Genomic DNA, 9,331 nt, shown 5'->3' on the forward strand with positions numbered 1-9,331 from the left:
TTATGAATACGCATGCGGGAGCAGGGGCACGCTAATAACCGTGGCGCTCAAAGCGGGCATACTATAAGGGCAGGCACGTACCAGGTACCACCCATACCAACCGCACCCACCCGTCGAAATATTCATACACCAGTTTGCTGTTTTCAGGTCCGTACAGTAAACAGTAAGAAGTCATTGTGCCAAGAAAGTGTATTGTATGTGTACATCAAGTGATACTGCAGTAACTCGACGATATGTACTGTACTGTACATCCAAGACGGAACTGCAGTGACGAATACTCGGACGATGATATGTACTGTACTGTACATACAAGACGGAACTGCAGTGAATACTCGACGATGATATGTACTGTACCGTACTGTACATACAAGACGGAACTGCAATGAATACTCGGACGTCGATGTACTGTACCAGTACATGTACCGAACTACAGTGAATAAGACGGAACTGTACTGCAGTGTACATGGAACACCTGGAGTGACGATCGAACGATGATATGTAATCGTACTGTACATACAAGACGAAACTGCAGCGAATACTCGGACGATGATATGTACTGTACTGTACATACAAGACGGAACTGCAGTGAATACTCGGACGATGATATGTACTGTACTGTACATTCAAGACGAAACTGCAGTGAATACTCGGACGATGATATGTACTGTACTGTACATACAAGACGGAACTGCAGTGAATACTCTGACGATGATATGTACTCTACTGTACATAGGAGAACGGCTGCGGTGTACATATGGCAAGACGGAACTGCAGTGAATACTCGGACGATATATAATGTATTTCTGTACTGTACATCCAAGACCGAACTGCAGTGAATACTTGGTGACGATGATATGTACCGTACTGTACATACAAGACGGAGCAAAGACGGGTTATTCAACGTAATGGCCATCATTACTTCTACTCACTCCATTGGCTATCAAAACGATGATATGTACTGCTAACAAGGCATTGTACATACAAGACGGAACTGCACGTGATTCATACTGCTGACGATGGGTACATGTATGCCTCGGTACTGTACACATGCCAAGACGAAACTGCAGTGAAAACTCGGACGATGATATGTACTGTACTGTACATACAAGACGGAACTGCGGTGATTCACCGGATCGATGATTATTTCTACCACGCAGTCTGTGCATTGGCTCATCTGGCACGAAAACTGCAGTGAATACGCTGCGGGGACGACGATATAAGCACCGCACCTTACAAGCTGGTACGGCAGTGACTAATCGGACGATGATATGAACTGTACCTCGTACAAACCCACGACCACCCAAATCGAATATTCATCGGACCATGGTTTGTACTGCTTTTCATGGTCACAAGACGAACCCTGCAGTGAATAGCCTCGGACGATGATATGTACTGTACCTGTACATACAAGACGAAACTCTTGGAATACTCGACGATGATATGTACTGTAAAACAGAAAACTTGGGTATGAATACAAGACGGAACTGCGGGTGAATACTGGACGATGATACCCCCCAGACAACACATACCACCCCACTGTACATCATACACAAGACGGAACTGCAGTGAGATACTGACGATGATATGCATGTGCTATTACTGTACATACAAGACGGAACTGCAGTGAATACTCGGACGATGATATGTACTGTACTGTACATACAAGACGGAACTGCAGTGAATACTCGGACGATGATATGTACTGTACTGTACATTCAAGACGAAACTGCAGTGAATACTCGGACGATGATATGTACTGTACTGTACATACAAGACGCGGGGCCTCTTTAGTTATTCAACGTATGTCATATTACTTCTAACCACGAGTCTACTCCATTGGCTATCAAAACAGAAAACATGGGTATGGTACGCGGCCGGGCAGCCAATCCTAACAGGCGAGCATCATTCCAAGCAGGTACACACGGAAGGCAGGCACGTAGGCAGGCACCCACCCTCATACCAACCCACGCACCCACCCACGTCGAAATATTCATACACCAGTTTGCTGTTTTCATGGTCAGTAGACCCGGGTAAAAACGTGATGCCAAGTATAGCGTAACTGTACATACAAGACGGACTGCAGTGAATACTCGGACGATGATATGTACTGTACTGTACATACAAGACGGAACTGCAGTGAATACTCGGACGATGATATGTACTGTACTGTACATACAAGACGAAACTGCAGTGAATACTCGGACGATGATATGTACTACCGTACATTACAAGACGGAGCCTCTTTAGTACTATGTCATCATTACTAACCAGATCTACTCCATTGGCTATCAAAAGTGAATACCGGACGCGACGATATGCTACTGAAGGCATTGTCCAAGCAGGTACACTCAGGAGACGTAGGCAAACTGCAGTGAATACTCTGACGACGTGCAATATGTATTCACCACTGTGCTTACAAGACGTAAACTGCAGTGAATGATGATGCGACGATGATATGTACTGTACTGTACATACAAGACGGAACTGCAGTGACTACTGGACGATGATATGTACTTCTAACCGATTACATACAAGACGGAACTGCAGTGAATACTGTGACGATGATACGCATTGTACTGTACACAAGACGGAACTGCAATGAATACACCCAGGACGATGATAAGCGTACTTACCGTACTGTGACATACATGACGGAACTGCAGTCGAATACTCGGACGATAAAATGCTGTACTGTACTGGTACACATACAAGACGGAACTGCGGTGAATAATGATGACGATGATATGTACTTTGTACTGTACATACAAGACGGAGCCCTTTAGTTACTCAACGTATGTGAATTACTCTAACCAATGAGTGTACTCCATTATACTATACAAGACGAAAAACTGCAGTGAATAATCGGACGATGATCGCAGCTAACTGCAATGTACATACAAGACGGTACTGCAGTGAATGCTCGGACGACGATATATAATTGCAATGTGCTACCACATCTAGAAACTGCACGAATACTCGGACGATGATATGTACTGTAACTGGTACATTGCCAAGACTCTGAACTGCGGTGAATACTCAGACGATGATATGTACCGTACTGTACATTACAAGACGGAACCGCAGTGAATACTCGGACGATGATATGGAACTCGTACTGTACGTACAAGACGGAACTGCAGTGAATACTGGGACGATGATATGTACTTCGTACTGTACATACAAGACGGGAACTGCAGTGACTACTGACGACGATATGTGTACTGGTACGGTCTACTCCGTGGCTATCAACACGAGAACCGCAGTGAATACTGACGATGATATATGCACTGTACACCACATATAAGACGGAACTGCAGTGAATACTGATGACGATGCGCACTGTACTGAGGCTGTACGAATAACAACACTGAACTGCGGCGAATACATACACGACGATGATATGTACCTGTACCGCACATACAAGACGGAACCGCAGTGGTTGGACGATGATATGCACTGTAACAATTGTAAATACAAGACGGAACCGCAGTGAAAAACTCGGACGACGATATGTACTGTACTGTACATACAAGACGAAACTGCAGTTAGTTACTCGGACGATGATATGCACCCTCGGTACTGTACGCCAAGAGTCTACTACATTGAATATCTGAACAGATGATTATGAACCGGTATGCGTACATCCACTATACGTCCTAGGAACGTTCCGGACGAAGGTACACGCCCAGGACAGGACGATGATACGAACTGCACCTGTACCCCGACAAACCCACGCGCAGTGCGACCCACGTCGGACGATTGATACACCACTTGTACTGTTCATACAAGACGAAACCGCTGGGAATACTCGTGATGCTAAGTGATTATGTGTACTGTACTGTACATTGCAAGGGCTGAAACTGCAGCGATTACTCGGACGATGATATGTACTGTACTGTACATGTTGTAACACGGAACTGCAGTGAATACTCGGACGATGATTATGTACTGCATTGTACATACAAGACGGAACTGCAGTGAATACTCGGACGATGATATGTACATGTACTGATACGATGATGCACCAAGACGCCACATCTGAACTGCAGTGAATACTCGACGATGATATTTTAGCTGTACTGGTACATACAAGACGGAACAACTGCATGAATACTCGGACGATGATATACCTGTAATTGTACATATGCCAAGACGAAACTGCAGTGATTACTCGGACGATGATATGTACCGTACTTGTACATCACAAGACGGAACCGCAGTGAATACTCGGACGATGATAAGTACGTGTACCTGTACTACTACAAGACGGAACTGCGGTGAATACACGGACGATGAGTTACGTAGTGTACTGTACATCCAAGACGAAACCGGCAGTGAATACCCCGACGATAATATGTACCGTACTCGTCGAAATATTACAAGACGGAACCTGCAGTGAATACTTCGGACGATGATAGACGTACCGTACCGTACATTACAAGACGCCTCTTTATTATTCAACGTATGTCATCATGACTTATCCACGAGTCTACGATTACTATCAAAACTCGAAAACTGTGTATGAATACAAGCCACGCTAAACAGGCACGTTCCATATGGTACACACCCAGGCAGGCACGTAGCAGGCAACCACCCTTCGGACGATGATACACCGTACCAGTTTGCTGTTTTCATACAAGACGGAACTTTCTGGGTGAATAGTCGGACGATGATATGTACTGTACTGTACATACAAGACGAAACTGCAGTGAATACTCGGACGATGATATGTACTGTACTGTACATACAAGACGGAACTGCGGTGAATACTCGGACGATGATATGTACTGTACTGTACATACAAGACGGAACTGCAGTGAATACTCGGACGATGATATGTACCTGTATTGTACATTACAAGACGGAATTGCAGTGACTAATCGGACGATGATATGTACCTGCAATTGTACATGAAGGTAAGACGGAGCCTCTGCAGTGAATACTTCAACGATGGTTTGTACTGTAATGTACATACTTGACGGAATTGCAGTGAATACTCGACGATGATATGGCTTACCAAGCACGAAAACTTGCCTCTTGAATGCGCATCAACGGTCATCATTACTTCTAACCACGAGTCTACCTATTGGCTATCAAAACAGAAAACTTGGGTATGAATACGCATGCGGGCAGCCACCCTAACAGGCAGGCACGTTCCAAGCAGGTACACACCCAGGCAGGCACGTAGGCAGGCACCCACCCCCGAACCAACCCACGCACCCACCCACGTCGAAATATTCATACACCAGTTTGCTGTTTTCATGGTCAGTGGAGTAGACCCTGGGTAAAAAGTCGTGATGCCAAGTGGATATGTACTGTACTGTACATACAAGACGGAACTGCAGTGAATACTCGGACGATGATATGTACTGTACTGTACATACAAGACGGAACTGCAGTGAATACTCGGACGATGGTTTGTACTGTACTGTACATACAAGACGGAATTGCAGTGAATAATCGGACGATGATATGTACTGTACTGTACATACAAGACGGAGCCTCTTTAGTTATTCCGTATGTCATCATTACTTCTAACCACGAGTCTACTCCATTGGCTATCAAAACAGAAAACTTGTGTACGAATACGCATGCGGGCAGGCACGCTAACAGGCAGGCACGCTCCAAGCAGGTACACACTCAGGCAGGCATCGTAGGCAGGCCACCCACCCCTTACATATCAACCCACGCACCCACCCACGTCGAAATATTCATACACCAGTTTGCTGTTTTCAAGGTCAGTGCAGTAAACCCTTGGTAAAAAGTCGTGATGCCAAGTGGATATGTACTGTACTGTACATCCAAGACGAAACTGCAGTAAACACTCGGACGATGATATGTACTGTACTGTACATACAAGACGGAACTGCAGTGAATACTCGGACGATGATATGTACTGTACTGTACATATCCAAGATGGAACTGCAATTAATACTCGGACGATGATATGTACTGTACTGTATTGTACATCGAGACGGAACTGCAGAATACTTTCTCGACGATAAAATGTACTGTACTGTACATACAAGACGGAATTGCAGTGAATAATCGGACGATGATATGTACTGTACTGTACATACAAGACGGAGCCTCTTTAGTTATTCAACGTATGTCATCATTACTTCTAACCACGAGTCTACTCCATTGGCTATCAAAACAGAAAATCCTGTGTATGAATACGCATGTAAGCAGCTTGCGCTAACCAGGCAGGCACGTTCCAAGAAGGCACACACACCCAGGCAGGCACGTAGGCGACTCCTGAAAAAACCCACGCACCCACCCGAAGTCAGTCTTTCGCTGCACCAGTTTGCTGTTTTCATATTCAGACGAGTAGACTGCTGGGTAATGGTCGTGATGTGGAGTGATATGTACTGTACTGTACATTAAAAGTCGGAATCGCCAAGTGGATACTCGTACGATGATATGTACTGTACTGTACATACAAGACGGAACTGCAGTGAATACTCGGACGATGATATGTACTGTACTGTGTACATACAAGACGAAACTGCAGTGAATACTCGGACGATGATATGTACTGTACTGTACATACAAGACGGAACTGCAGTGAATACTCGGACGATGATATGTACTGTACTGTACATTCAAGACGGAACTGCAGAAAGTGAATACTCGGACGATGATACGTACTGTACTGTACACATACAAGACGGAACTGCAGTGAATACTCGGACGATGATATGTACTGGTACATTACGCTACAAGACGGAACTGCAGTGAATACTGGGACGATGATATGTACTCGTAATTGTACATACAAGACGGAATTACGAAGTGAATACTCGACGATGATATGTACTGTACTGTACAACCACGAGTCTACCCACGTCAATACTGACGACTTGTGTATGAATACGCACCGCAAGCAGCCACGCTTAACAGGCAGGCACGTTCCAAGAAGGTACACACCCAGGCAGGCACGGTGGCAGGCACCCACCCCGAAAAACCCACGCACTCCACCCACGTCGAAATATTCATACACCAGTGCACTGTTTTCATGGTCAGGTGGAGTAGACTGCTGGGTAAAAGTCGATGCTGCGGATATGTAACTGGCAACTGTACATACAAGACGAAACTGGTGGCGAATACTCGACGAGATGATATGTACTGTACTGTACATATTGAAGACGGAACTGCAGTGAATACTGGACGATGATGTACTGTATCAGTACTACTGGCGACATCTTGAACTGCAGCGGACTACTTGATCTATGATTATGTACCCTGTAATTGTACATTACATCTTGACGGAACTGCAGTGACTACTGGACGATGATATTTACTCGTACCTGTACACACATAGATCGGAACTGCAGTGAATACTGGACGATGATATGTACCTTCGTACTGTACTGATGGCAAGATCGGAACTGGCGGGTGATTACCGGACGATGATGATGTACTCGTACCTCGGTACATCTCAAGACGGAACCGCTGCGAATACTGGACGATTGATATGTACCAAAACTGGTACATTGCCAGATCGGAACTGCAGTGAATATTACCGGACGATGATATGTAATTGCAATTGTACATTCAAGACGAAACTGCAGTGAATATTTGGACGATAATATGTACCTCGTACTCGTACATACAAGACGGAACTGCAGTGAATACTCGACGATGATATGTACTGTACTGTATTACAAGACAAGATTTCTTACCATATTTAACGTATGTCCTCATTACATTTAACCACGGTACTGCACCGCATTACACGTAACAAAGACTTTGGGTATGAATACGTTAATGCGGACAGGCACGCTAACAGGCACTGCACGCGTCCTAGCAGTACACACCCAGGCAGGCACGTAGGGCATGCACTCCACCGGACCATGACCCACGCACCGTACTGCACATCACGTCGAAATATTCATACACCACCGTTTGCTGATATGTCATGGTCAGTGGATTGCCAAGACGGAACCAAAAGTCGATGCCAATTATGGATATGTAATGTACCGTTAATACAAGACGCAGAAACTGCAGTGAATACCTGACGATGATATGTACCTGTAATTGTACATAAGAAGACGAACCGCAGCGAATACCGGACGATGATATGTACCGGTAATTGTACTTACGAGACCTGGAACTGCAGTGACTACTTGACGATGATTATTGTACTGTACCTGTACATCTGAAGATGCAACTGCAGTGACTCACTTCGGACGATGATACATGTACCTGCAACTGTACATACAAGACGGAACTGCAGTGAATACTCGGACGATGATATGTACCTCGTACCAAAATATTGGCCAAAGACGAAACCGCGGTGAATACCGGACTGATGATGAACTGCACGTACATTCAACATCTGTCCGCAGTGAATACTCGGACGATGATATGTACCGTACTGTACATACAAGACGGAACTGCGGCAGCTACTGGACGATGATATGAACTGTACTGTACATTCAAGACAGCAGTCAATAATGACGATGATAGTACTGTACTGTACATACAAGACGAAACTGCAGTGAATACTCGGATCGATGATACAACCGTACTGCGCATACAAGACGAAACCACATTGAATACCTCGGACGATGATAAAATCGTAAATTGTATATACAAGACGGAACTGCAGTGATTACTCGACGATGATATGCACTGTACCGTACATACAAGACGGAACTGCGGGTGAATAATTGACGATGATACGAACTGGGTAATTGGTACATCCGCGACGAAACTGCAGTGAACACTGACGGTGATATGCACTGCACCGTACATACAAGACGGAACCGCAGTGAATACCGGACCATGATACAAAATCTTCGTAACTGTGCCTTACAAGACGGAACTGCGGCGAATAATTGGACGATGATAAGGAACTGTAATTGTACATTCAAGACGAAACCGTATGAATTACACGAAACTGCAGTGAATACTGGACGATGATACGTAACGTTCGTACATACAAGACGGAACCGCAGCGATTACTCGGACGATGATACAAAATTGTACCGTACACAAGACGGAACTGCGGTGAATACCGATCGATGATATGAACTGTACTGTACATCTGAAGACGAAACCAGGTGAACACAAAGACGAAACCGCAGTGAATACTCGGACGATGATATGTACCTCGTAACTGTACATATTGAAGACGGAACCGCAGGAATACTGACGATGATATGCACTTCACACCGCACATGCTGAAGACGGAACCGCAGTAACACCGGACGATGATATGAACCGTACTGTACATCCAAGACGGAACCGCAGTGAACACCGGACGATGATGAACCGTACCTGGTACATCCAAGACGAAACCGCAGTGAATACCTCGGACGATGAT

The 9,331-nt window shown here is 45.0% G+C and overlaps 1 long non-coding RNA gene across 1 annotated transcript; it reads right to left on the reverse strand.

Moving 5' to 3' along the window:
• Positions 1-621: 621 nt before the first annotated feature.
• Positions 622-2,154, reverse strand: LOC124268583. The gene is made up of 2 exons (XR_006896312.1): positions 2,079-2,154; positions 622-688 (listed from the first exon to the last, which is right to left on the reverse strand). It is a non-coding gene; the product is annotated as an uncharacterized LOC124268583 (long non-coding RNA).
• Between the last annotated feature and the right edge of the window lie 7,177 nt (positions 2,155-9,331).

Source organism: Haliotis rubra, unplaced genomic scaffold (assembly GCF_003918875.1).
Source record: "Haliotis rubra isolate DU_JTF1 unplaced genomic scaffold, ASM391887v1 Scf1391, whole genome shotgun sequence".
Classification (NCBI taxonomy): Eukaryota; Metazoa; Mollusca; class Gastropoda; order Lepetellida; family Haliotidae; genus Haliotis; species Haliotis rubra.